Source organism: Neolamprologus brichardi, chromosome 3 (assembly GCF_056152115.1).
Source record: "Neolamprologus brichardi isolate AB-2024 chromosome 3, ASM5615211v1, whole genome shotgun sequence".
Classification (NCBI taxonomy): domain Eukaryota; kingdom Metazoa; phylum Chordata; class Actinopteri; order Cichliformes; family Cichlidae; genus Neolamprologus; species Neolamprologus brichardi.
This window is the reverse complement of record NC_142106.1, coordinates 48,519,157-48,543,981: the sequence shown is the minus strand read 5'-3', so window position 1 is coordinate 48,543,981 and position 24,825 is coordinate 48,519,157. Positions and strand designations below refer to the sequence as shown.

The following is a 24,825-nucleotide window of genomic DNA, read 5'->3' as shown; positions in this document are numbered from 1 at the left end:
CCAGTCTTGTGGCTGCTGCAGTGTGTTTTGTTGTACAGCCTGTTGTAAATATTCCTCAATGTTTGGATCACCACACAATCCAACCGGTAGCCCCTCCTCGGGAAACACATCCAGTTCCCTCTCCTCAACAGCAAATCCACAGTCTCTTGAACCATATCTGCAAAATGAAAATAGAACAGTGAAGGATTTTTTGCTGACAATATGGAACTATATAAATCAACGCATGCAGTGACATGTTATAAACTGCTCTATCATACTTATGTGTAAAATTATGAATATATATTAACCAACTTAAGCAATAACAACACCTTGCATTTAGTTTGATGCAAAAGGTTAATTCATTTTGTTAAGAACTCAAATACCTGTGAGGCAAGAGATAGAGTTCGTTTGGAATCCCCCCTGGACACGATGCAAGTCTGCTTGGCCGGATCCTGTGTTTGTTCCAGAGGTCTTTGCATTCATCCAGGTCTTTCTGTAGAACCCCTCTGAAGCAGAATCTCAGCAAGCATTGGTGTTCGTGGCTTCCATTTAAGTTTCCAGAGTCTCTTAGGTCTCCAAAAAGGTCCATCCAAAACTGAGACCTGGGTATATAATTAATATTTAAGAATCAATTTAGCTTTGTTCTTGGTCATTTTATAGGGTTTGTTACATTTTGGTCCCATTTAAAACATGCCACAAATGGATGTCAAACAAAGTAATGCATATTAGTTTTCCATAAATATTGTAGCGACCCTGCAGTAATGTTCTTGTTAAAAATGCTGTATTCTTTTCACTCTGTTCTGTGTGTTGATTGTGAGGAGTGGAGAGTTTGGTCTGAGTTTTTCATTTTGTATTGGCGTCGTTAAATCTAGGCAAGCATGATCATTTCGGCACAACAGCTGACAGTGACCATTTTGAGTTCCTGCAATAAAGTGACGGCTGTTAACGTCTATCTCATCCAACTTTTCAACACGTCCAGCAGGACGCTACTCTATTTTCTTAAATGCATGTAAAAAAAAAACAAAAAACGATCTGATCAGCTTTCACTGTAGCTTACACCTACCAGACACAAATGTACCCACCTTCCTCTTCTGAAATAAGACCACCATGACTCGATGCGCTGATTCACAGTAGATGATCCGTAACTGTGGCTTGACGATCCAGCATAATAGTCCGTGTGCGCGTGACGGAGGGTACACTGTATTGCTGCCATAGTCCCATTCTCAGTCCCGAAGTCTGTTCGTAATCTCATTGGTATCACACCAAGACTCTTTACACAGTTTATATAATTGTGAGCTATAACAGCCGGGTTGTTGTTTGTTGCTCCACACACAAGCCACATCAGTCTTCTTGAAAAGCCATCTATACATCCTGACAGGGCCAAGCCAAAGGGTTTCAGTTTATAATAGATGCCATATGTAATTGGGCCCCATGGAGTGATACGTGCGTCTTGTGAACCTCCTTCGAGTTCTCAGAGCGATTCCTTGAGGATTTAGTTGTCTCAACAGCCTCATAACTACATCACGCTTGACACGCAGCTTGTGTTTTTGTTTGAGAACTTGCCACATGGTCCGATATCCAAACAATTGTCCTGGTCCTCGAAGCTCGGACAAAATGGCACGCCTCACCTCAGGAAGTGGAGAATAGTTGCCTCGTCTGTACAGTCCAGATTCTTTTAAATGCGTTTTCAGTGTACGCATACTAATTGAAATGTCACGATTACACTTGAGCATATCCAGTATCACCTCGTATGTATGTCCTGAATCAAAATATTCTCGAATAGCGACAGCTATGTTTGGGTCACCGCTAATGTTCATGTTTGAAAAAAATGCGCTACAGGCAGAGTAACTTCCGGTTCCAAAGATGAACAGCGCGGACGTCCAATCAGTGATGTCTCCTGTTGCCGACTGGTACCTACCCTTTCCGGTTTTCTTAATGAAATTGGGCTTCTCATTTTGTTTTTGTGATTCTTCTTTTGTTTTTGTGCTTCTTAATTTGATTTTGTGATTCTCAGTTTTGTTTTTGTGCTTCTTAATTTGATTTTGTGATTCTCAGTTTTGTTTTTGTGCTTCTCAATTTTGTTTTTGTGCTTCTTAATTTGATTTTGTGATTCTCAGTTTTGTTTTTGTGCTTCTTAATTTGATTTTGTGATTCTCAGTTTTGTTTTTGTGCTTCTCAATTTTGTTTTTGTGCTTCTCAATTTTTTTTTGTGATTCTCCATTTGTTTTTGTGTTTCTCAATTTTGTTGTTGTGTTTAGCAATTTGTTGGTGTGATTTGCACTTCAGGGCCTCTCAATTTTGTTGTTGTGTTTAGCAATTTGTTGGTGTGATTTGCACTTCAGGGCCACCGTATATAACCCTACCTGCATGCTTGCCTAATACCCTAACCCAAAGACTCAGTTTAGCATTTATCCAGCAGCACAGGCCCTGGATTTTTGAAGATGGCCTCAGGAACCAGCACAGGGCCTGGTGTGGTGTAGTTAGCCTCAGCCAGCAGCACTGGCCCTGTGTGTTGTAGGTGGCCTCAGGCAGCAGAACAAGACATTGGTGAAAACAGCCAAAAGCAATGTTGTTAATGTGCCCTCATTAATGGGCATCTGCTTTGGGTCTTTTAATAGACCCCTTCTCTGGATCAAAAGCAGTTCAATGACATGAAAATGAAAGGCTTACAGCGCCAGGTATTCCCAGGCAGTCTCCCATTCAAGTACTAACCAAGCCCAGCCCTGCTTAGCTTCCGAGATCAGACGAGGTCAGGCGTGCTCAGGGTGGTATGGCAGTAAGCTGCTGCCACCAGCACAATGTGTCAATTTATGGAATCAAGTGATGAGGTGGCTAGTACCTGAAGTTACGAACACAATAATATAACCCTACCTGCATGCTTGCCTCATACCCTAACCCAAACACTCAGTTTAGCATTTATCCAGCAGCACAGGCCCTGGATTTTTGAAGATGGTCTCAGGAACCAGCACAGGGCCTGGTGTGGTGTAGTTAGCCTCGGCCAGCAGCACTGGCCCTGGTGTGTTGTAGGTGGCCTCACCCAGCAGAACAAGACATTGGTGAAAACAGCCAAAAGCAATGTCTTTAATGTGCCCTCATTAATGGGCAGGTGCTTTGGGTCTTTTAATACACACCTTCTCTGAATCAAAAGCAGTTCAATGACATGAAAATGAAAGGCTTACAGCACCAGGTATTCCCAGGCAGTCTCCCATCCAAGTACTAACCAAGCCCAGCCCTGCTTAGCTTCCGAGATCAGACGAGGTCAGGCGTGCTCAGGGTGGTATGGCCGTAAGCTGCTGCCCACAGCACAATGTGTCAATTTATGGAATCAAGTGATGAGGTGGCCAGTACCTGAAGTTACGAACACAATCCTATAACCCTACCTGCATGCTTGCCTAATACCCTAACCCAAAGGCTCAGTTTAGCATTTATCCAGCAGCACAGGCCCTGGATTTTTGAAGATGGCCTCAGGAACCAGCACAGGGCCTGGTGTGGTGTAGTTAGCCTCGGCCAGCAGCACTGGCCCTGGTGTGTTGTAGGTGGCCTCAGCCAGCAGAACAAGACATTGGTGAAAACAGCCAAAAGCAATGTTGTTAATGTGCCCTCATTAATGGGCATCTGCTTTGGGTCTTTTAATACACCCCTTCTCTGGATCAAAAGCAGTTCAATGACATGAAAATGAAAGGCTTACAGCACCAGGTATTCCCAGGCAGTCTCCCATCCAAGTACTAACATAGCCCAGCCCTGCTTAGCTTCCGAGATCAGACGAGGTCAGGCGTGCTCAGGGTGGTATGGCCGTAAGCTGCTGCCCACAGCACAATGTTTCAATTTATGGAATCAAGTGATGAGGTGGCCAGTACCTGAAGTTACGAACACAATCCTATAACCCTACCTGCATGCTTGCCTAATACCCTAACCCAAAGACTCATTTTAGCATTTATCCAGAAGCACAGGACCTGGAATTTGAAGATGGCCTCAGGAACCAGCACAGGGCCTGGTGTGGTGTAGTTAGCCTCGGCCAGCAGCACTGGCCCTGGTGTTTTGTAGGTGGCCTGAGCCAGCAGAACAAGACATTGGTGAAAACAGCCAAAAGCAATGTTGTTAATGTGCCCTCATTAATGTGCATCTGCTTTGGGTCTTTTAATACACCCCTTCTCTGGATCAAAAGCAGTTCAATGACATGAAAATGAAAGGCTTACAGCACCAGTTATTCCCAGGAAGTCTCCCATCCAAGTACTAACCAAGCCCAGCCCTGCTTAGCTTCCGAGATCAGACGAGGTCAGGCGTGCTCAGGGTGGTATGGCCGTAAGCTGCTGCCCATAGCACAATGTGTCAATTTATGGAATCAAGTGATGAGGTGGCCAGTACCTGAAGTTACGGACACAATCCTATAACCCTACCTGCATGCTTGCCTCATACCCTAACCCAAAGACTCAGTTGAGCATTCATCCAGCAGCACAGGCCCTGGATTTTTGAAGATGGCCTCAGGAACCAGCACAGGGCCTGGTGTGGTGTAGTTAGCCTCGGCCAGCAGCACTGGCCCTGGTGTGTTGTAGGTGGCCTCAGCCAGCAGAACAAGACATTGGTGAAAACAGCCAAAAGCAATGTCGTTAATGTGCCCTCATTAATGGGCAGCTGCTTTGGGTCTTTTAATACACCCCTTCTCTGGATCAAAAGCAGTTCAATGACATGAAAATGAGAGGCTTACAGCACCAGGTATTCCCAGGCAGTCTCCCATCCAAGTACTAACAAAGCCCAGCCCTGCTTAGCTACCGAGATCTGACGAGGTCAGGCGTGCTCAGGGTGGTATGGCCATAAGCTACTGCCCACAGCACAATGTGTAAATTTATGGGATCAAGTGATTATTAATGAGGGCACATTAACGACATTGCTTTTGGCTGTTTTCACCAATGTCTTGTTCTGCTGGCTGAGGCCACCTACAACACACCAGGGCCAGTGCTGCTGGCCGAGGCTAACTACACCACACCAGGCCCTGTGCTGGTTCCTGAGGCCATCTTCAAAAATCCAGGGCCTGTGCTGCTGGATAAATGCTAAACTGAGTCTTTGGCTTAGGGTATTAGGCAAGCATGCAGGTAGGGTTATAGGATTGTGTTCGTAACTTCAGGTACTGGCCACCTCATCACTTGATTCCATAAATTGACACATTGTGGTGTGGGCAGCAGCTTACGGCCATACCACCCTGAGCACGCCTGACCTCGTCTGATCTCGGAAGCTAAGCAGGGCTGGGCTTGGTTAGTACTTGGATGGGAGACTGCCTGGAAATACCTGGTGCTGTAAGCCTTTCATTTTCATGTCATTGAACTGCTTTTGATCCAGAGAAGGGGTGTATTAAAAGACCCAAAGCAGCTGCCCATTAATGAGGGCACATTAACAACATTGCTTTTGGCTGTTTTCACCAATGTCTTGTTCTGCTGGCTGAGGCCACCTACAACACACCAGGGCCAGTGCTGCTGGCCGAGGCTAACTACACCACACCAGGCCCTGTGCTGGTTCCTGAGGCCATCTTCAAAAATCCAGGGCCTGTGCTGCTGGATAAATGCTAAACTGAGTCTTTGGGTTAGGGTATTAGGCAAGCGTGCAGGTAGGGTTATAGGATTGTGTTCGTAACTTCAGGTACTGGCCACCTCATCACTTGATTCCATAAATTGACACATTGTGCTTTAGACAGCAGCTTACGGCCATACCACCTTGAGCACGCCTGACCTCGTCTGATCTCGGAAGTTAAGCAGGGCTGGGCTTGGTTAGTACTTGGATGGGAGACTGCCTGAGAATACCTTGTGCTGTAAGCCTTTCATGTCATTGAACTGCTTTAGATCCAGAGAAGGGGTGTATTAAAAGACCCAAAGCAGCTGCCCATTAATGAGGGCACATTAACGACATTGCTTTTGGCTGTTTTCACCAATGTCTTGTTCTGCTGGCTGAGGCCACCTACAACCCACCAGGCCCTGTGCTGGTTCCTGAGGCCATCTTCAAAAATCCAGGGCCCGTGCTGCTGGATAAATGCTAAACTGAGTCTTTGGGTTAGGGTATTAGGCAAGCATGCAGGTAGGGTTATAGGATTGTGTTCGTAACTTCAGGTACTGGCCACCTCATCACTTGATTCCATAAATTGACACATTGTGGTGTGGGCAGCAGCTTACGGCCATACCACCCTGAGCACGCCTGACCTCGTCTGATCTCGGAAGCTAAGCAGGGCTGGGCTTGGTTAGTACTTGGATGGGAGACTGCCTGGGAATACCTGGTGCTGTAAGCCTTTCATTTTCATGTCATTGAACTGCTTTTGATCCAGAGAAGGGGTGTGTTAAAAGACCCAAAGCAGCTGCCCATTAATGAGGGCACATTAACAACATTGCTTTTGGCTGTTTTCACCAATGTCTTGTTCTGCTGGCTGACGCCACCTACAACACACCAGGGCCAGTGCTGCTGGCCGAGGCTAACTACACCACACCAGGCCCTGTGCTGGTTCCTGAGGCCATCTTCAAAAATCCAGGGCCTGTGCTGCTGGTTAAATGCTAAACTGAGTCTTTGGCTTAGGGTATTAGGCAAGCATGCAGGTAGGGTTATAGGATTGTGTTCGTAACTTCAGGTACTGGCCACCTCATCACTTGATTCCATAAATTGACACATTGTGTTCTGGGGAGCAGCTTACGGCCATACCACCCTGAGAACGCCTGACCTCGTCTGATCTCGGAAGCTAAGCAGTGCTGGGCTTGATTAGTACTTGGATGGGAGACTGCCTGGGAATACCTGGTGCTGTAAGCCTTTCATTTTCATGTCATTGAACTGCTTTTGATCCAGAGAAGGGGTGTATTAAAAGACCCAAAGCAGCTGCCCATTAATGAGGGCACATTAACGACATTGCTCTTGGCTGTTTTCACCAATGTCTTGTTCTGCTGGCTCAGGCCACCTACAACACACCAGGGCCAGTGCTGCTGGCCGAGGCTAACTACACCACACCAGGCCCTCTTCTGGTTCCTGAGGCCATCTTCAAAAATCCAGGGCCTGTGCTGCTGGATAAATGCTAAACTTTGTCTTTGGCTTAGGGTATTAGGCAAGCATGCAGGTAGGGTTATAGGATTGTGTTCGTAACTTCAGGTACTGGCCACCTCATCACTTGATTCCATAAATTGACACATTGTGCTGTGGGCAGCAGCTTACGGCCATACCACCCTGAGCACGCCTGACCTCGTCAGATCTCGGTAGCTAAGCAGGCCTGGGCTTGGTTTGTACTTGGATGGGAGACTGCCTGGGAATACCTGGTGCTGTAAGCCTCTCATTTTCATGTCTTTGAACTGCTTTTGATCCAGAGAAGGGGTGTATTAAAAGACCCAAAGCAGCTGCCCATTAATGAGGGCACATTAACGACATTGCTTTTGGCTGTTTTCACCAATGTCTTGTTCTGCTGGCTGAGGCCACCTACAACACACCAGGGCCAGTGCTGCTGGCCGAGGCTAACTACACCACACCAGGCCCTGTGCTGGTTCCTGAGGCCATCTTCAAAAATCCAGGGCCTGTGCTGCTGGATGAATGCTAAACTGAGTCTTTGGGTTAGGGTATTAGGAAAGCATGCAGGTAGGGTTATAGGATTGTGTTCGTAACTTCAGGTACTGGCCACCTCATCACTTGATTCCATAAATTGACACATTGTGCTGTGGGCAGCAGCTTACGGCCATACCACCCTGAGCACGCCTGACCTCGTCAGATCTCGGAAGCTAAGCAGGGCTGGGCTTGGTTAGTACTTGGATGGGGGAATACCTGGTGCTGTAAGTCTTTCATTTTCATGTCATTGAACTGCTTTTGATCCAGAGAAGGGGTGTATTAAAAGACCTAAAGCAGCTGCCCATTAATGAGGGCACATTAACAACATTGCTTTTGGCTGTTTTCACCAATGTCTTGTTCTGCTGGCTGAGGCCACCTACAACACACCAGGGCCAGTGCTGCTGGCCGAGGCTAACTACACCACACCAGGCCGTGTGCTGGTTCCTGAGGCCATCTTCAAAAATCCAGGGCCTGTGCTGCTGGATAAATGCTAAACTGAGTCTTTGGCTTAGGGTATTAGGCAACAATGCAGGTAGGGTTATAGGATTGTGTTCGTAACTTCAGGTACTGGCCACCTCATCACTTGATTCCATAAATTGACACATTGTGCTGTGGGCAGCAGCTTACGGCCATACCACCCTGAGCACGCCTGACCTCGTCTGATCTCGGAAGCTAAGCAGGGCTGGGCTTGGTTAGTACTTGGATGGGAGACTGCCTGGGAATACCTGGTGCTGTAAGCCTTTCATGTCATTGAACTGCTTTTGATCCAGAGAAGGGGTGTATTAAAAGACCCAAAGCAGCTGCCCATTAATGAGGGCACATTAACGACATTGCTTTTGGCTGTTTTCACCAATGTCTTGTTCTGCTGGCTGAGGCCACCTACAACACACCAGGGCCAGTGCTGCTGGCCGAGGCTAACTACACCACACGAGGCCCTGTGCTGGTTCCTGAGGCCATCTTCAAAAATCCAGGGCCTGTGCTGCTGGATAAATGCTAAACTGAGTCTTTGGCTTAGGGTATTAGGCAAGCATGCAGGTAGGGTTATAGGATTGTGTTCGTAACTTCAGGTACTGGCCACCTCATCACTTGATTCCATAAATTGACACATTGTGCTGTGGGCAGCAGCTTACGGCCATACCACCCTGACCTCGTCTGATCTCGGAAGCTAAGCAGGGCTGGGCTTGGTTAGTACTTGGATGGGAGACTGCCTGGGAATACCTGGTGCTGTAAGCCTTTCATTTTCATGTCATTGAACTGCTTTTGATCCAGAGAAGGGGTGTATTAAAAGACCCAAAGCAGCTGCCCATTAATGAGGGCACATTAACGACATTGCTTTTGGCTGTTTTCACCAATGTCTTGTTCTGCTGGCTGAGGCCACCTACAACACACCAGGGCCAGTGCTGCTGGCCGAGGCTAACTACACCACACCAGGCCCTGTGCTGGTTCCTGAGACCATCTTCAAAAATCCAGGGCCTGTGCTGCTGGATAAATGCTAAACTGAGTCTTTGGCTTAGGGTATGAGGCAAGCATGCAGGTAGGGTTATAGGATTGTGTTCGTAACTTCAGGTACTGGCCACCTCATCACTTGATTCCATAAATTGACACATTGTGCTGTGGGCAGCAACTTACGGCCATACCACCCTGAGTATGCCGGACCTCGTCTGATCTCGTGAGCTAAGCAGGGCTTGGGCTTGGTTAGTACTTGGATGGGAGACTGCCGGGGAATACCTGGTGCTGTAAGCCTTTCATGTCATTGAACTGCTTTTGATCCAGAGAAGGGGTGTATTAAAAGACCCAAAGCAGCTGCCCATTAATGAGGGCACATTAACTACATTGCTTTTGGCTGTTTTCACCAATGTCTTGTTCTGCTGGCTGAGGCCACCTTCAACACACCAGGGCCAGTGCTGTTGGCCGAGGCTAACTACACCACACCAGGCCCTGTGCTGGTTCCTGAGGCCATCTTCAAAACTCCAGGGCCTGTGCTGCTGGATAAATGCTAAACTGAGTCTTTGGCTTAAGGTATTAGGCAAGCATGCAGGTAGGGTTATAGGATTGTGTTCGTAACTTCAGGTACTGGCCACCTCATCACTTGATTCCATAAATTGACACATTGTGCTGTGGGCAGCAGCTTACGGCCATACCACCCTGAGCACGCCTGACCTCGTCTGATTTCGGAAGCTAAGCAGGGCTGGGCTTGGTTAGTACTTGGATGGGAGACTGCCTGGGAATACCTGGTGCTGTAAGCCTTTCATTTTCCTGTCATTGAACTGCTTTTGATCCAGAGAAGGGGTGTATTAAAAGACCCAAAGCAGCTGCCCATTAATGAGGGCACATTAACGACATTGCTTTTGGCTGTTTTCACCAATGTCTTGTTCTGCTGGTTGAGGCCAGCTACAACACACCAGGGCCAGTGCTGCTGGCCGAGGCTAACTACACCACACCAGGCCCTGTGCTGGTTCCTGAGGCCATCTTCAAAAATCCAGGGCCTGTGCTGCTGGATAAATGCTAAACTGAGTCTTTGGCTTAGGGTATTAGGCAAGCATGCAGGTAGGGTTATAGGATTGTGTTCGAAACTTCAGGTACTGGGCACCTCATCACTTGATTCCATAAATTGACACATTGTGCTATGGGCAGCAGCTTACGGCCATACCACCCTGAGCACGCCTGACCTCGTCTGGTCTCGGAAGTTAAGCAGGGCTGGGCTTGGTTAGTACTTGGATGGGAGACTGCCTGGGAATACCTGGTGCTGTAAGCCTTTCATGTCATTGAACTGCTTTTGATCCAGAGAAGGGGTGTATTAAAAGACCCAAAGCAGCTCCCCATTAATGAGGGCACATTAACGACATTGCTTTTGGCTGTTTTCACCAATGTCTTGTTCTGCTGGCTGAGGCCACATACAACACACCAGGGCCAGTGCTGCTGGCCGAGGCTAACTACACCACACCAGGCCCTGTTCAGGTTCCTGAGGCCATCTTCAAAAATCCAGGGCCTGTGCTGCTGGATAAATGCTAAACTGAGTCTTTGGGTTAGGGTATTAGGCAAGCATGCAGGTAGGGTTATAGGATTGTGTTCGAAACTTCAGGTACTGGGCACCTCATCACTTGATTCCATAAATTGACACATTGTGCTATAGGCAGCAGCTTACGGCCATACCACCCTGAGCACGCCTGACCTCGTCTGGTCTCGGAAGTTAAGCAGGGCTGGGCTTGGTTAGTACTTGGATGGGAGACTGCCTGGGAATACCTGGTGCTGTAAGGCTTTCATGTCATTGAACTGCTTTTGATCCAGAGAAGGGGTGTATTAAAAGACCCAAAGCAGCTGCCCATTAATGAGGGCACATTAACGACATTGCTTTTGGCTGTTTTCACCAATGTCTTGTTCTGCTGGCTGAGGCCACCTACAACACACCAGGGCCAGTGCTGCTGGCCGAGGCTAACTACACCACACGAGGCCCTGTGCTGGTTCCTGAGGCCATCTTCAAAAATCCAGGGCCTGTGCTGCTGGATAAATGCTAAACTGAGTCTTTGGCTTAGGGTATTAGGCAAGCATGCAGGTAGGGTTATAGGATTGTGTTCGTAACTTCAGGTACTGGCCACCTCATCACTTGATTCCATAAATTGACACATTGTGCTGTGGGCAGCAGCTTACGGCCATACCACCCTGACCTCGTCTGATCTCGGAAGCTAAGCAGGGCTGGGCTTGGTTAGTACTTGGATGGGAGACTGCCTGGGAATACCTGGTGCTGTAAGCCTTTCATTTTCATGTCATTGAACTGCTTTTGATCCAGAGAAGGGGTGTATTAAAAGACCCAAAGCAGCTGCCCATTAATGAGGGCACATTAACGACATTGCTTTTGGCTGTTTTCACCAATGTCTTGTTCTGCTGGCTGAGGCCACCTACAACACACCAGGGCCAGTGCTGCTGGCCGAGGCTAACTACACCACACCAGGCCCTGTGCTGGTTCCTGAGACCATCTTCAAAAATCCAGGGCCTGTGCTGCTGGATAAATGCTAAACTGAGTCTTTGGGTTAGGGTATGAGGCAAGCATGCAGGTAGGGTTATAGGATTGTGTTCGTAACTTCAGGTACTGGCCACCTCATCACTTGATTCCATAAATTGACACATTGTGCTGTGGGCAGCAGCTTACGGCCATACCACCCTGAGCACGCCTGACCTCGTCAGATCTCGGAAGCTAAGCAGGGCTGGGCTTAGTTAGTACTTGGATGGGGGAATACCTGGTGCTGTAAGCCTTTCATTTTCATGTCATTGAACTGCTTTTGATTCAGAGAAGGGGTGTATTAAAAGAGCCAAAGCAGCTGCCCATTAATGAGGGCACATTAACGACATTGCTTTTGGCTGTTTTCACCAATGTCTTGTTCTGCTGGCTGAGGCCACCTACAACACACCAGGGCCAGTGCTGCTGGCCGAGGCTAACTACACCACACCAGGCCCTGTGCTGGTTCCTGAGGCCATCTTCAAAAATCCAGGGCCTGTGCTGCTGGATAAATGCTAAACTGAGTCTTTGGCTTAGGGTATTAGGCAAGCATGCAGGTAGGGTTATAGGATTGTGTTCGTAACTTCAGGTACTGGCCACCTCATCACTTGATTCCATAAATTGACACATTGTGCTGTGGGCAGCAGCTTACGGCCATACCACCCTGAGCACCCCTGACCTCGTCTGATCTCGGAAGCTAAGCAGGGCTGGGCTTGGTTAGTACTTGGATGGGAGACTGCCTGGGAATACCTGGTGCTGTAAGCCTTTCATTTTCATGTCATTGAACTGCTTTTGATCCAGAGAAGGGGTGTATTAAAAGACCCAAAGCAGCTGCCCATTAATGAGGGCACATTAACGACATTGCTTTTGGCTGTTTTCACCAATGTCTTGTTCTGCTGGCTGAGGCCACCTACAACACACCAGGCCCTGTGCTGGTTCCTGAGGCCATCTTCAAAAATCCAGGGCCCGTGCTGCTGGATAAATGCTAAACTGAGTCTTTGGCTTAGGGTATTAGGCAAGCATGCCGGTAGGGTTATAGGATTGTGTTCGTAACTTCAGGTACTGGCCACCTCATCACTTGATTCCATAAATTGACACATTGTGCTGTGGGCAGCAGCTTACAGCCATACCACCCTGAACACGCCTGACCTCGTCTGATCTCGGAAGCTAAACAGGGCTGGGCTTGGTTAGTACTTGGATGGGAGACTGCCAGGGAATACATGGTGCTGTAAGCCTTTCATCTTCATGTCATTGAACTGCTTTTGATCCAGAGAAGGGGTGTATTAAAAGACCCAAAGCAGCTGCCCATTAATGAGGGCACATTAACGACATTGCTTTTGGCTGTTTTCACCAATGTCTTGTTCTGCTGGCTAAGGCCACCTACAACACACCCGGGCCAGTGCTGCTGGCCAAGGCTAACTACACCACACCAGGCCCTGTGCTGGTTCCTGAGGCCATCTTCAAAAATCCTGGTCCTGTGCTGCTGGATAAATGCTAAACTGAGTCTTTGGGTTAGGGTATGACGCAAGCATGCAGGTAGGGTTATAGGATTGTGTTCGTAACTTCAGGTACTGGCCACCTCATCACTTGATTCCATAAATTGACACATTGTGCTGTGGGCAGCAGCTTACGGCCATACCACCCTGAGCACGCCTGACCTCGTCTGATCTCGGAAGCTAAGCAGGGCTGGGCTTGGTTAGTACTTGGATGGGAGAATGCCTGGAAATACCTGGTGCTGTAAGCCTTTCATTTTCATGTCATTGAACTGCTTTTGTTCCAGAGAAGGGGTGTATTAAAAGATCCAAAGCAGATGCCCATTAATGTGGGCACATTAACGACATTGCTTTTGGCTGTTTTCACCAATGTCTTGTTCTGCTGGCTGAGGCCACAAAAAACACACCAGGGCCAGTGCTGCTGGCCGAGGCTAACTACACCACACCAGGCCCTGTGCTGGTTCCTGAGGCCATCTTCAAAAATCCAGGGCCTGTGCTGCTGGATGAATGCTAAACTGAGTCTTTGGGTTAGGGTATTAGGAAAGCATGCAGGTAGGGTTATAGGATTGTGTTCGTAACTTCAGGTACTGGCCACCTCATCACTTGATTCCATAAATTGACACATTGTGCTGTGGGCAGCAGCTTACGGCCATACCACCCTGAGCACGCCTGACCTCGTCTGATCTCGGAAGCTAAGCAGGGCTGGGCTTGGTTAGTACTTGGATGGGAGACTGCCTGGGAATACCTGGTGCTGTAAGCCTTTCATTTTCATGTCATTGAACTGCTTTTGATCCAGAGAAGGCGTGTATTAAAAGACCCAAAGCAGCTGCCCATTAATGAGGGCACATTAACAACATTGCTTTTGGCTGTTTTCACCAATGTCTTGTTCTGCTGGCTGAGGCCACCTACAACACACCAGGGCCAGTGCTGCTGGCCGAGGCTAACTACACCACACCAGGCCCTGTGCTGGTTCCTGAGGCCATCTTCAAAAATCCAGGGCCCGTGCTGCTGGATAAATGCTAAACTGAGTCTTTGGCTTAGGGTATTAGGCAAGCATGCAGGTAGGGTTATAGGATTGTGTTTGTAACTTCAGGTACTGGCCACCTCATCACTTGATTCCATAAATTGACACATTGTGCTGTGGGCAGCAGCTTACGGCCATACCACCCTGAGCACGCCTGACCTCGTCTGATCTCGGAAGCTAAGCAGGGCTGGGCTTGGTTAGTACTTGGATGGGAGACTGCCTGGAAATATCTGGTGCTGTAAGCCTTTCATTTTCATGTCATTGAACTGCTTTTGTTCCAGAGAAGGGGTGTATTAAAAGATCCAAAGCAGATGCCCATTAATGAGGGCACATTAACGACATTGCTTTTGGCTGTTTTCACCAATGTCTTGTTCTGCTGGCTGAGGCCACCTAAAACACACCAGGGCCAGTGCTGCTGGCCGAGGCTAACTACACCACACCAGGCCCTGTGCTGGTTCCTGAGGCCATCTTCAAAAATCCAGGGCCTGTGCTGCTGGATGAATGCTAAACTGAGTCTTTGGGTTAGGGTATTAGGCAAGCATGCAGGTAGGGTTATAGGATTGTGTTCGTAACTTCAGGTACTGGCCACCTCATCACTTGATTCCATAAATTGACACATTGTGCTGTGGGCAGCAGCTTACGGCCATACCACCCTGAACACACCTGACCTCGTCTGATCTCGGAAGCTAAGCAGCGCTGGGCTTGGTTAGTACTTGAATGGGAGACTTCCTGGGAATACCTGGTGCTGTAAGCCTTTCATTTTCATGTCATTGAACTGCTTTTGATCCAGAGAAGGCGTGTATTAAAAGACCCAAGCAGCTGCCCATTAAGGAGGGCACATTAACGACATTGCTTTTGGCTGTTTTCATCAATGTCTTGTTCTGCTGGCTGAGGCCACCTACAACACACCAGGGCCAGTGCTGCTGGCCGAGGCTAACTACACCACACCAGGCCCTGTGCTGGTTCCTGAGGCCATCTTCAAAAATCCAGGGCCTGTGCTGCTGGATAAATGCTAAACTGAGTCTTTGGCTTAGGGTATTAGGCAACAATGCAGGTAGGGTTATAGGATTGTGTTCGTAACTTCAGGTACTGGCCACCTCATCACTTGATTCCATAAATTGACACATTGTGCTGTGGGCAGCAGCTTACGGCCATACCACCCTGAGCACGCCTGACCTCGTCTGATCTCGGAAGCTAAGCAGGGCTGGGCTTGGTTAGTACTTGGATGGGAGACTGCCTGGGAATACCTGGTGCTGTAAGCCTTTCATTTTCATGTCATTGAACTGCTTTTGATCCAGAGAAGGGGTGTATTAAAAGACCCAAGCAGCTGCCCATTAATGAGGGCACATTAACGACATTGCTTTTGGCTGTTTTCATCAATGTCTTGTTCTGCTGGCTGAGGCCACCTACAACACACCAGGGCCAGTGCTGCTGGCCGAGGCTAACTACACCACACCAGGCCCTGTGCTGGTTCCTGAGGCCATCTTCAAAAATCCAGGGCCTGTGCTGCTGGATAAATGCTAAACTGAGTCTTTGGGTTAGGGTATTAGGCAACAATGCAGGTAGGGTTATAGGATTGTGTTCGTAACTTCAGGTACTGGCCACCTCATCACTTGATTCCATAAATTGACACATTGTGCTGTGGGCAGCAGCTTACGGCCATACCACCCTGAGCACGCCTGACCTCGTCTGATCTCGGAAGCTAAGCAGGGCTGGGCTTGGTTAGTACTTGGATGGGAGAATGCCTGGAAATACCTGGTGCTGTAAGCCTTTCATTTTCATGTCATTGAACTGCTTTTGTTCCAGAGAAGGGGTGTATTAAAAGATCCAAAGCAGATGCCCATTAATGTGGGCACATTAACGACATTGCTTTTGGCTGTTTTCACCAATGTCTTGTTCTGCTGGCTGAGGCCACAGAAAACACACCAGGGCCAGTGCTGCTGGCCGAGGCTAACTACACCACACCAGGCCCTGTGCTGGTTCCTGAGGCCATCTTCAAAAATCCAGGGCCTGTGCTGCTGGATGAATGCTAAACTGAGTCTTTGGGTTAGGGTATTAGGAAAGCATGCAGGTAGGGTTATAGGATTGTGTTCGTAACTTCAGGTACTGGCCACCTCATCACTTGATTCCATAAATTGACACATTGTGCTGTGGGCAGCAGCTTACGGCCATACCACCCTGAGCACGCCTGACCTCGTCTGATCTCGGAAGCTAAGCAGGGCTGGGCTTGGTTAGTACTTGGATGGGAGACTGCCTGGGAATACCTGGTGCTGTAAGCCTTTCATTTTCATGTCATTGAACTGCTTTTGATCCAGAGAAGGCGTGTATTAAAAGACCCAAAGCAGCTGCCCATTAATGAGGGCACATTAACAACATTGCTTTTGGCTGTTTTCACCAATGTCTTGTTCTGCTGGCTGAGGCCACCTACAACACACCAGGGCCAGTGCTGCTGGCCGAGGCTAACTACACCACACCAGGCCCTGTGCTGGTTCCTGAGGCCATCTTCAAAAATCCAGGGCCCGTGCTGCTGGATAAATGCTAAACTGAGTCTTTGGCTTAGGGTATTAGGCAAGCATGCAGGTAGGGTTATAGGATTGTGTTTGTAACTTCAGGTACTGGCCACCTCATCACTTGATTCCATAAATTGACACATTGTGCTGTGGGCAGCAGCTTACGGCCATACCACCCTGAGCACGCCTGACCTCGTCTGATCTCGGAAGCTAAGCAGGGCTGGGCTTGGTTAGTACTTGGATGGGAGACTGCCTGGAAATATCTGGTGCTGTAAGCCTTTCATTTTCATGTCATTGAACTGCTTTTGTTCCAGAGAAGGGGTGTATTAAAAGATCCAAAGCAGATGCCCATTAATGAGGGCACATTAACGACATTGCTTTTGGCTGTTTTCACCAATGTCTTGTTCTGCTGGCTGAGGCCACCTAAAACACACCAGGGCCAGTGCTGCTGGCCGAGGCTAACTACACCACACCAGGCCCTGTGCTGGTTCCTGAGGCCATCTTCAAAAATCCAGGGCCTGTGCTGCTGGATGAATGCTAAACTGAGTCTTTGGGTTAGGGTATTAGGCAAGCATGCAGGTAGGGTTATAGGATTGTGTTCGTAACTTCAGGTACTGGCCACCTCATCACTTGATTCCATAAATTGACACATTGTGCTGTGGGCAGCAGCTTACGGCCATACCACCCTGAACACACCTGACCTCGTCTGATCTCGGAAGCTAAGCAGGGCTGGGCTTGGTTAGTACTTGAATGGGAGACTTCCTGGGAATACCTGGTGCTGTAAGCCTTTCATTTTCATGTCATTGAACTGCTTTTGATCCAGAGAAGGCGTGTATTAAAAGACCCAAAGCAGCTGCCCATTAAGGAGGGCACATTAACAACATTGCTTTTGGCTGTTTTCACCAATGTCTTGTTCTGCTGGCTGAGGCCACCTACAACACACCAGGGCCAGTGCTGCTGGCCGAGGCTAACTACACCACACCAGGCCCTGTGCTGGTTCCTGAGGCCATCTTCAAAAATCCAGGGCCCGTGCTGCTGGATAAATGCTAAACTGAGTCTTTGGCTTAGGGTATTAGGCAAGCATGCAGGTAGGGTTATAGGATTGTGTTCGTAACTTCAGGTACTGGCCACCTCATCACTTGATTCCATAAATTGACACATTGTGCTGTGGGCAGCAGCTTACGGCCATACCACCCTGAGCACGCCTGACCACGTCTGATCTCGGAAGCTAAGCAGGGTTGGGCTTGGTTAGTATTTGGATGGGAGACTGCCTGGGAATACCTGGTGCTGTAAGCCTTTCATTTTCATGTCATTGAACTGCTTTTGATCCAGAGAAGGGGTGTATTAAAAGACCCAAAGCAGATGCCCATTAATCAGGGAACAATAACAACATTGCTTTTGGCTGTTTTCACCAATGTCTTGTTCTGCTGGCTGAGGCCACCTACAACACACCAGGGCCAGTGCTGCTGGCCGAGGCTAACTACACCACACCAGGCCCTGTTCTTGTTCCTGAGGCCATCTTCAAAAATCCAGGGCCTGTGCTGCTGGATAAATGCTAAACTGAGTCTTTGGGTTTGGGTATTAGGCAAGCATGCAGGTAGGGTTATAGGATTGTGTTCGTAACTTCAGGTACTGGCCACCTCATCACTTGATTCCATAAATTGACACATTGTGCTGTGGGCAGCAGCTTACGGCCATACCACCCTGAGCACGCCTGACCTCGTCTGATCTCGGAAGCTAAGCAGGGCTGGGCTTGGTTAGTACTTGAATGGGAGACTGCCTGGGAATACCTGGTGCTGTAAGCCTTTCATTTTCATGTCATTGAACTGCTTTTGATCCAGAGAAGGGGTGTATTAAAAGACCCAAAGAACCTGCCCATTAATGAGGGCACATTAACGACATTGCTTTTGGCTGTTTTCACCAATGTCTTGTTCTGCTGGCTGAGGCCACCTACAACACACCAGGGCCAGTGCTGCTGGCCGAGGCTAACTACACCACACCAGGCCCTGTGCTGGTTCCTGAGGCCATCTTCAAAAATCCAGGGCCTGTGCTGCTGGATAAATGCTAAACTGAGTCTTTGGCTTAGCGTATTAGGCAAGCATGCAGGTAGGGTCATAGGATTGTGTTCTTAACTTCAGGTACTGGCCACCTCATCACTTGATTCCATAAATTGACACATTGTGCTGTGGGCAGCAGCTTACGGCCATACCACCCTGAGCACGCCTGACCTCGTCTGATCTCGGAAGCTAGGCAGGGCTGGGCTTGGTTAGTACTTGGATGGGAGACTGCCTGGGAATACCTGGTGCTGTAAGCCTTTCATTTTCATGTCATTGAACTGCTTTTGATCCAGAGAAGGGGTGTATTAAAAGACCCAAGCAGCTGCCCATTAATGAGGGCACATTAACGACATTGCTTTTGGCTGTTTTCATCAATGTCTTGTTCTGCTGGCTGAGGCCACCTACAACACACCAGGGCCAGTGCTGCTGGCCGAGGCTAACTACACCACACCAGGCCCTGTGCTGGTTCCTGAGGCCATCTTCAAAAATCCAGGGCCTGTGCTGCTGGATAAATGCTAAACTGAGTCTTTGGCTTAGGGTATTAGGCAACAATGCAGGTAGGGTTATAGGATTGTGTTCGTAACTTCAGGTACTGGCCACCTCATCACTTGATTCCATAAATTGACACATTGTGCTGTGGGCAGCAGCTTACGGCCATACCACCCTGAGCACGCCTGACCTCGTCTGATCTCGGAAGCTAAGCAGCGCTGGGCTTGGTTAGTACTTGGATGGGAGACTGCCTGGGAATACCTGGTGCTGTAAGCCTTTCATTTTCATGTCATTGAACTGCTTTTGATCCAGAGAAGGGGTGTATTAAAAGACCCAAGCAGCTGCCCATTAATGAGGGCACATTAACGACATTGCTTTTGGCTGTTTTCATCAATGTCTTGTTCTGCTGGCTGAGGCCACCTACAACACACCAGGGCCAGTGCTGCTGGCCGAGGCTAACTACACCACACCAGGCCCTGTGCTGGTTCCTGAGGCCATCTTCAAAAATCCAGGGCCTGTGCTGCTGGATAAATGCTAAACTGAGTCTTTGGGTTAGGGTATTAGGCAACAATGCAGGTAGGGTTATAGGATTGTGTTCGTAACTTCAGGTACTGGCCACCTCATCACTTGATTCCATAAATTGACACATTGTGCTGTGGGCAGCAGCTTACGGCCATACCACCCTGAGCACGCCTGACCTCGTCTGATCTCGGAAGCTAAGCAGGGCTGGGCTTGGTTAGTACTTGGATGGGAGACTGCCTGGGAATACCTGGTGCTTTAAGCCTTTCATTTTCATGTCATTGAACTGCTTTTGATCCAGAGAAGGGGTGTATTAAAAGACCCAAAGCAGCTGCCCATTAATGAGGGCACATTAACGACATTGCTTTTGGCTGTTTTCACCAATGTCTTGTTCTGCTGGCTGAGGCCACCTACAACACACCAGGGCCAGTGCTGCTGGCCGAGGCTAACTACACCACACCAGGCCCTGTTCTGGTTCCTGAGGCCATCTTCAAAAATCCAGGGCCTGTGCTGCTGGATGAATGCTAAACTGAGTCTTTGGGTTAGGGTATTAGGCAAGCATGAAGGTAGGGTTATAGGATTTTGTTCGTAACTTCAGGTACTGTCCACCTCATCACTTGATTCCATAAATTGACACATTGTGCTGTGGGCAGCAGCTTACGGCCATACCACCCTGAGCACGCCTGACCTCGTCTGATCTCGGAAGCTAAGCAGGGCTGGGCTTGGTTAGTACTTGGATGGGAGACTGCCTGGGAATACCTGGTGCTGTAAGCCTATCATTTTCATGTCATTGAACTGCTTTTGATCCAGAGAAGGGGTGTATTAAAAGACCCAAAGCAGATGCCCATTAATGAGGGCACATTAACGACATTGCTTTTGGCTGTTTTCACCAATGTCTTGTTCTGCTGGCTGAGGCCACCTACAACACACCAGGGCCAGTGCTGCTGGCCGAGGCTAACTACACCACACCAGGCCCTGTGCTGGTTCCTGAGGCCATCTTCAAAAATCCAGGGCCTGTGCTGCTGGATGAATGCTAAACTGAGTCTTTGGCTTAGGGTATTAGGCAAGCATGCAGGTAGGGTTATAGGATTGTGTTCGTAACTTCAGGTACTGGCCACCTCATCACTTGATTCCATAAATTGACACATTGTGCTGTGGGCAGCAGCTCACGGCCATACCACCCTGAGCACCCCTGACCTCGTCAGATCTCGGTAGCTAAGCAGGGCTGGGCTTGGTTAGTACTTGGATGGGAGACTGCCTGGGAATACCTGGTGCTGTAAGCCTTTCATTTTCATGTCATTGAACTGCTTTTGATCCAGAGAAGGGGTGTATTAAAAGACCCAAAGCAGCTGCCCATTAATGAGGGCACATTAACAACATTGCTTTTGGCTGTTTTCACCAATGTCTTGTTCTGCTGGCTGAGGCCACCTATTAAACACCAGGGCCAGTGCTGCTGGCCGAGGCTAACTACACCACACCAGGCCCTGTGCTGGTTCCTGAGGCCATCTTCAAATTCCAGGTCCTGTGCTGCTGGATAAATGCTAAACTGAGTCTTTGTGTTAGGGTATTAGGCAAGCATGCAGGTAGGGTTATAGGATTGTGTTCGTAACTTCAGGTACTGGCCACCTCATCACTTGATTCCATAAATTGACACATTGTGGTGTGGGCAGCAGCTTACGGCCATACCACCCTGAGCACGCCTGACCTCGTCTGATCTCGGAAGCTAAGCAGGGCTGGGCTTGGTTAGTACTTGGATGGGAGACTGCCTGGGAATACCTGGTGCTGTAAGCCTTTCATTTTCATGTCATTGAACTGCTTTTGATCCAGAGAAGGGGTGTATTAAAACACCCAAAGCAGCTGCCCATTAATGAGGGCACATTAACAACATTGCTTTTGGCTGTTTTCACCAATATCTTGTTCTGCTGGCTGAGGCCACCTACAACACACCAGGGCCAGTGCTGCTGGCCGAGGCTAACTACACCACACCAGGCCCTGTGCTGGTTCCTGAGGCCATCTTCAAAAGTCCAGGGCCTGTGCTGCTGGATAAATGCTAAACTGAGTCTTTGGGTTAGGGTATTAGGCAAGCATGCAGGTAGGGTTATAGGATTTTGTTCGTAACTTCAGGTACTGGCCACCTCATCACTTGATTCCATAAATTGACACATTGTGCTGTGGGCAGCAGCTTACGGCCATACCACCCTAAGCACGCCTGACCTCGTCTGATCTCGGAAGTTAAGCAGGGCTGGGCTTGGTTAGTACTTGGATGGGAGACTGCCTGGGAATACCTGGTGCTGTAAGCCTTTCATGTCATTGAACTGCTTTTGATCCAGAGAAGGGGTGTATTAAAAGACCCAAAGCAGCTGCCCATTAATGAGGGCACATTAACGACATTGCTTTTGGCTGTTTTCACCAATGTCTTGTTCTGCTGGCTGAGGCCACCTACAACACACCAGGGCCAGTGCTGCTGGCCGAGGCTAACTACACCACACCAGGCCCTGTGCTGGTTCCTGAGGCCATCTTCAAAAATCCAGGGCCTGTGCTGCTGGATAAATGCTAAACTGAGTCTTTGGCTTAGGGTATTAGGCAAGCATGCAGGTAGGGTTATAGGATTGTGTTCGTAACTTCAGGTACTGGCCACCTCATCACTTGATTCCATAAATTGACACATTGTGCTGTGGGCAGCAGCTTACGGCCATACCACCCTGAGCACGCCTGACCTCGTCTGATCTCGGAAGCTAAGCAGGGCTGGGCTTGGTTAGTACTTGGATGGGAAACTGCCTGGGAATACCTGGTGCTGTAAGCCTTTCATTTTCATGTCATTGAACTGCTTTTGATCCAGAGAAGGGGTTTATTAAAAGACCCAAAGCAGCTGCCCATTAATGAGGGCACATTAACGACATTGCTTTTGGCTGTTTTCACCAATGTCTTGTTCTGCTGGCTGAGGCCACCTACAACACACCAGGGCCAGTGCTGCTGGCCGAGGCTAACTACACCACACCAGGCCCTGTGCTGGTTCCTGAGGCCATCTTCAAAAATCCAGGGCCTGTGCTGCTGGATAAATGCTAAACTGAGTCTTTGGCTTAGGGTATTAGGCAAACATGCAGGTAGGGTTATAGGATTGTGTTCGTAACTTCAGGTACTGGCCACCTCATCACTTGATTCCATAAATTGACACATTGTGCTGTGGGCAGCAGCTTACGGCCATACCACCCTGAGCACGCCTGATCTCGTCAGATCTCGGTAGCTAAGCAGGGCTGGGCTTGGTTAGTACTTGGATGGGAGACTGCCTGGGAATCCCTGGTGCTGTAAGCCTCTCATTTTAATGTCATTGAACTGCTTTTCATCCAGAGAAGAGGTGTATTAAAAGACCCAAAGCAGCTGCCCATTAATGAGGGCACATTAACAACATTGCTTTTGGCTTTTTTCACCAATGTCTTGTTCTGCTGGCTGAGGCCACCTATAAAACACCAGGGCCAGTGCTGCTGGCCCAGGCTAACTACACCACACCAGGCCCTGTGCTGGTTCCTGAGGCCATCTTCAAATTCCAGGTCCTGTGCTGCTGGATAAATGCTAAACTGAGTCTTTGGGTTAGGGTATTAGGCAAGCATGCAGGTAGGGTTATAGGATTGTGTTCGTAACTTCAGGTACTGGCCACCTCATCACTTGATTCCATAAATTGACACATTGTGCTGTGGGCAGCAGCTTACGGCCATACCACCCTGAGCACGCCTGACCTCGTCTGATCTCGGAAGCTAAGCAGGGCTGGGCTTGGTTAGTACTTGGATGGGAGACTGCCTGGGAATACCTGGTGTTGTAAGCCTTTCATTTTCATGTCATTGAACTGCTTTTGATCCAGAGAAGGGGTGTATTAAAAGACCCAAAGCAGATGCCCACTAATGAGGGCACATTAACAACATTGCTTTTGACTGTTTTCACCAATGTCTTGTTCTGCTGGCTGAGGCCACCTACAACACACCAGGGCCAGTGCTGCTGGCCGAAGCTAACTACACCACACCAGGCCCTGTGCTGGTTCCTTAGGCCATCTTCAAAAATCCAGGGCCTGTGCTGCTGGATAAATGCTAAACTGAGTCTTTGGCTTAGGGTATTAAGCAAGCATGCAGGTAGGGTTATAGGATTGTGTTCGTAACTTCAGGTACTGGCAACCTCATCACTTGATTCCATAAATTGACACATTGTGCTGTGGGCAGCAGCTTACGGCCATACCACCCTGAGCACGCCTGACCTCGTCTGATCTCGGAAGCTAAGCAGGGCTGGTCTTGGTTAGTACTTGGATGGGAGACTAACTGGGAATACCTGGTGCTGTAAGCCTTTCATTTTCATGTCATTGAACTGCTTTTTATCCAGAGAAGGGGTGTATTACAGTTTTTTCTGATTGCTTAAGCACATTTTTTGTAACTATTGGCTATTTTTGCAAAACTCTACACACAAATAAGAAAACCTGTCACCCAATTATCAAAACATTGTAGTTCTCTTGCAAAAGCGAACACAGCTAGATTAACTCTTCACACCTTCGTAAAAATGGTGTTTTCGTATCAAACAGTACACACAAGCCATCATCTACTAAGCACACAATGCGCTAACTGCACACTGATGGTATGAATAAAAAACACATCTGGCTTTTGCTTTCTCTGTGCACAAGGTAGGCTATGTCAGTTAACTTCAAGTACTATTATTCACACACATCAAAACAAACATAATTGTTTATTTCCAAGTATAGGATTATTTGCAATCGCCATATTGAGTATATGGGTTTCTTGTTCTGCAGTGAACATGCTTCCTCTGCCCCCAGCATCTGGTCATCTAGCAATTCTGTAAAGTAACAATTTCAGTATTTTTACATCTATGGTATTGTTGTGCTACAAATCTTAGTGCAAAGTGACTGTACTAACTGATTCTCATTTCAAAATGTCCTTATGATGCTTGCTACAGAGTAGTGGCTCGAGTTAGGCTGAACCCGTTGGCCAGCTTCCCTCAGGGTCATTCCACGGTTGATTACATGGTCCACTATTGTAGCTCTGATGTCATCAGCAATTCTATTTCTTACTCTTCTTACCCTTCCTCTCCCCCCTCCTCGTCCTCCTCTCCCCCCTTCTCATCCTCCTCTTGCTCCTCCTTGTCCTTGTCGTCCTCTTCATCCTACTTCTTCACCTCCACGTCCTCTTCCTCGGCCTCCTCTACTTCT

General features: G+C 48.5%; 12 non-coding genes and 31 pseudogenes across 12 annotated transcripts; 38 read left to right on the top strand and 5 right to left on the bottom strand.

Annotated features, from left to right (window-relative positions):
* Positions 1-2,642: 2,642 nt before the first annotated feature.
* LOC148104836 (5S ribosomal RNA) lies at positions 2,643-2,761 on the bottom strand (annotated as a pseudogene).
* A 390-nt stretch (positions 2,762-3,151) lies between these two features.
* Positions 3,152-3,270, bottom strand: LOC148104835 (5S ribosomal RNA). Its single transcript, XR_015718771.1, has one exon. It is a non-coding gene; the product is annotated as a 5S ribosomal RNA (ribosomal RNA).
* A 390-nt stretch (positions 3,271-3,660) lies between these two features.
* LOC148104834 (5S ribosomal RNA) lies at positions 3,661-3,779 on the bottom strand (annotated as a pseudogene).
* A 389-nt stretch (positions 3,780-4,168) lies between these two features.
* Positions 4,169-4,287, bottom strand: LOC148104833 (5S ribosomal RNA; annotated as a pseudogene).
* A 390-nt stretch (positions 4,288-4,677) lies between these two features.
* On the bottom strand, positions 4,678-4,796 carry LOC148104832 (5S ribosomal RNA; annotated as a pseudogene).
* A 362-nt stretch (positions 4,797-5,158) lies between these two features.
* Positions 5,159-5,277, top strand: LOC148104831 (5S ribosomal RNA; annotated as a pseudogene).
* A 390-nt stretch (positions 5,278-5,667) lies between these two features.
* On the top strand, positions 5,668-5,786 carry LOC148104830 (5S ribosomal RNA; annotated as a pseudogene).
* Positions 5,787-6,131: 345 nt separating this feature from the next.
* Positions 6,132-6,250, top strand: LOC148104829 (5S ribosomal RNA). Its single transcript, XR_015718770.1, has one exon. It is a non-coding gene; the product is annotated as a 5S ribosomal RNA (ribosomal RNA).
* Positions 6,251-6,640: 390 nt separating this feature from the next.
* Positions 6,641-6,759, top strand: LOC148104828 (5S ribosomal RNA; annotated as a pseudogene).
* Positions 6,760-7,149: 390 nt separating this feature from the next.
* LOC148104827 (5S ribosomal RNA) lies at positions 7,150-7,268 on the top strand (annotated as a pseudogene).
* Positions 7,269-7,658: 390 nt separating this feature from the next.
* On the top strand, positions 7,659-7,767 carry LOC148104826 (5S ribosomal RNA; annotated as a pseudogene).
* A 390-nt stretch (positions 7,768-8,157) lies between these two features.
* Positions 8,158-8,276, top strand: LOC148104825 (5S ribosomal RNA). The gene has a single exon (XR_015718769.1). It is a non-coding gene; the product is annotated as a 5S ribosomal RNA (ribosomal RNA).
* Positions 8,277-8,660: 384 nt separating this feature from the next.
* Positions 8,661-8,769, top strand: LOC148104824 (5S ribosomal RNA; annotated as a pseudogene).
* A 390-nt stretch (positions 8,770-9,159) lies between these two features.
* On the top strand, positions 9,160-9,279 carry LOC148104823 (5S ribosomal RNA; annotated as a pseudogene).
* A 384-nt stretch (positions 9,280-9,663) lies between these two features.
* LOC148104822 (5S ribosomal RNA) lies at positions 9,664-9,782 on the top strand (annotated as a pseudogene).
* A 390-nt stretch (positions 9,783-10,172) lies between these two features.
* LOC148104821 (5S ribosomal RNA) lies at positions 10,173-10,291 on the top strand. The gene has a single exon (XR_015718763.1). It is a non-coding gene; the product is annotated as a 5S ribosomal RNA (ribosomal RNA).
* A 384-nt stretch (positions 10,292-10,675) lies between these two features.
* Positions 10,676-10,794, top strand: LOC148104820 (5S ribosomal RNA). The gene has a single exon (XR_015718679.1). It is a non-coding gene; the product is annotated as a 5S ribosomal RNA (ribosomal RNA).
* Positions 10,795-11,178: 384 nt separating this feature from the next.
* Positions 11,179-11,287, top strand: LOC148104819 (5S ribosomal RNA; annotated as a pseudogene).
* Positions 11,288-11,677: 390 nt separating this feature from the next.
* On the top strand, positions 11,678-11,786 carry LOC148104818 (5S ribosomal RNA; annotated as a pseudogene).
* A 390-nt stretch (positions 11,787-12,176) lies between these two features.
* On the top strand, positions 12,177-12,295 carry LOC148104817 (5S ribosomal RNA; annotated as a pseudogene).
* Positions 12,296-12,646: 351 nt separating this feature from the next.
* Positions 12,647-12,765, top strand: LOC148104816 (5S ribosomal RNA; annotated as a pseudogene).
* A 390-nt stretch (positions 12,766-13,155) lies between these two features.
* LOC148104815 (5S ribosomal RNA) lies at positions 13,156-13,274 on the top strand (annotated as a pseudogene).
* A 390-nt stretch (positions 13,275-13,664) lies between these two features.
* LOC148104814 (5S ribosomal RNA) lies at positions 13,665-13,783 on the top strand. Its single transcript, XR_015718768.1, has one exon. It is a non-coding gene; the product is annotated as a 5S ribosomal RNA (ribosomal RNA).
* A 390-nt stretch (positions 13,784-14,173) lies between these two features.
* LOC148104813 (5S ribosomal RNA) lies at positions 14,174-14,292 on the top strand (annotated as a pseudogene).
* A 390-nt stretch (positions 14,293-14,682) lies between these two features.
* On the top strand, positions 14,683-14,801 carry LOC148104812 (5S ribosomal RNA; annotated as a pseudogene).
* Positions 14,802-15,190: 389 nt separating this feature from the next.
* On the top strand, positions 15,191-15,309 carry LOC148104811 (5S ribosomal RNA). Its single transcript, XR_015718767.1, has one exon. It is a non-coding gene; the product is annotated as a 5S ribosomal RNA (ribosomal RNA).
* A 389-nt stretch (positions 15,310-15,698) lies between these two features.
* LOC148104810 (5S ribosomal RNA) lies at positions 15,699-15,817 on the top strand (annotated as a pseudogene).
* A 390-nt stretch (positions 15,818-16,207) lies between these two features.
* Positions 16,208-16,326, top strand: LOC148104809 (5S ribosomal RNA). The gene has a single exon (XR_015718766.1). It is a non-coding gene; the product is annotated as a 5S ribosomal RNA (ribosomal RNA).
* Positions 16,327-16,716: 390 nt separating this feature from the next.
* LOC148104808 (5S ribosomal RNA) lies at positions 16,717-16,835 on the top strand (annotated as a pseudogene).
* Positions 16,836-17,225: 390 nt separating this feature from the next.
* On the top strand, positions 17,226-17,344 carry LOC148104807 (5S ribosomal RNA). Its single transcript, XR_015718808.1, has one exon. It is a non-coding gene; the product is annotated as a 5S ribosomal RNA (ribosomal RNA).
* A 390-nt stretch (positions 17,345-17,734) lies between these two features.
* On the top strand, positions 17,735-17,853 carry LOC148104806 (5S ribosomal RNA; annotated as a pseudogene).
* Positions 17,854-18,243: 390 nt separating this feature from the next.
* On the top strand, positions 18,244-18,362 carry LOC148104805 (5S ribosomal RNA; annotated as a pseudogene).
* Positions 18,363-18,752: 390 nt separating this feature from the next.
* Positions 18,753-18,871, top strand: LOC148104804 (5S ribosomal RNA; annotated as a pseudogene).
* A 389-nt stretch (positions 18,872-19,260) lies between these two features.
* Positions 19,261-19,379, top strand: LOC148104803 (5S ribosomal RNA; annotated as a pseudogene).
* Positions 19,380-19,768: 389 nt separating this feature from the next.
* Positions 19,769-19,887, top strand: LOC148104802 (5S ribosomal RNA; annotated as a pseudogene).
* A 390-nt stretch (positions 19,888-20,277) lies between these two features.
* On the top strand, positions 20,278-20,396 carry LOC148104801 (5S ribosomal RNA). The gene has a single exon (XR_015718765.1). It is a non-coding gene; the product is annotated as a 5S ribosomal RNA (ribosomal RNA).
* Positions 20,397-20,786: 390 nt separating this feature from the next.
* On the top strand, positions 20,787-20,905 carry LOC148104800 (5S ribosomal RNA; annotated as a pseudogene).
* Positions 20,906-21,294: 389 nt separating this feature from the next.
* Positions 21,295-21,413, top strand: LOC148104799 (5S ribosomal RNA). The gene has a single exon (XR_015718764.1). It is a non-coding gene; the product is annotated as a 5S ribosomal RNA (ribosomal RNA).
* A 390-nt stretch (positions 21,414-21,803) lies between these two features.
* Positions 21,804-21,922, top strand: LOC148104798 (5S ribosomal RNA; annotated as a pseudogene).
* Positions 21,923-22,306: 384 nt separating this feature from the next.
* Positions 22,307-22,425, top strand: LOC148104797 (5S ribosomal RNA; annotated as a pseudogene).
* A 390-nt stretch (positions 22,426-22,815) lies between these two features.
* On the top strand, positions 22,816-22,934 carry LOC148104796 (5S ribosomal RNA). The gene has a single exon (XR_015718680.1). It is a non-coding gene; the product is annotated as a 5S ribosomal RNA (ribosomal RNA).
* A 389-nt stretch (positions 22,935-23,323) lies between these two features.
* LOC148104795 (5S ribosomal RNA) lies at positions 23,324-23,442 on the top strand (annotated as a pseudogene).
* Positions 23,443-23,832: 390 nt separating this feature from the next.
* LOC148104794 (5S ribosomal RNA) lies at positions 23,833-23,951 on the top strand (annotated as a pseudogene).
* Positions 23,952-24,825: the final 874 nt, after the last annotated feature.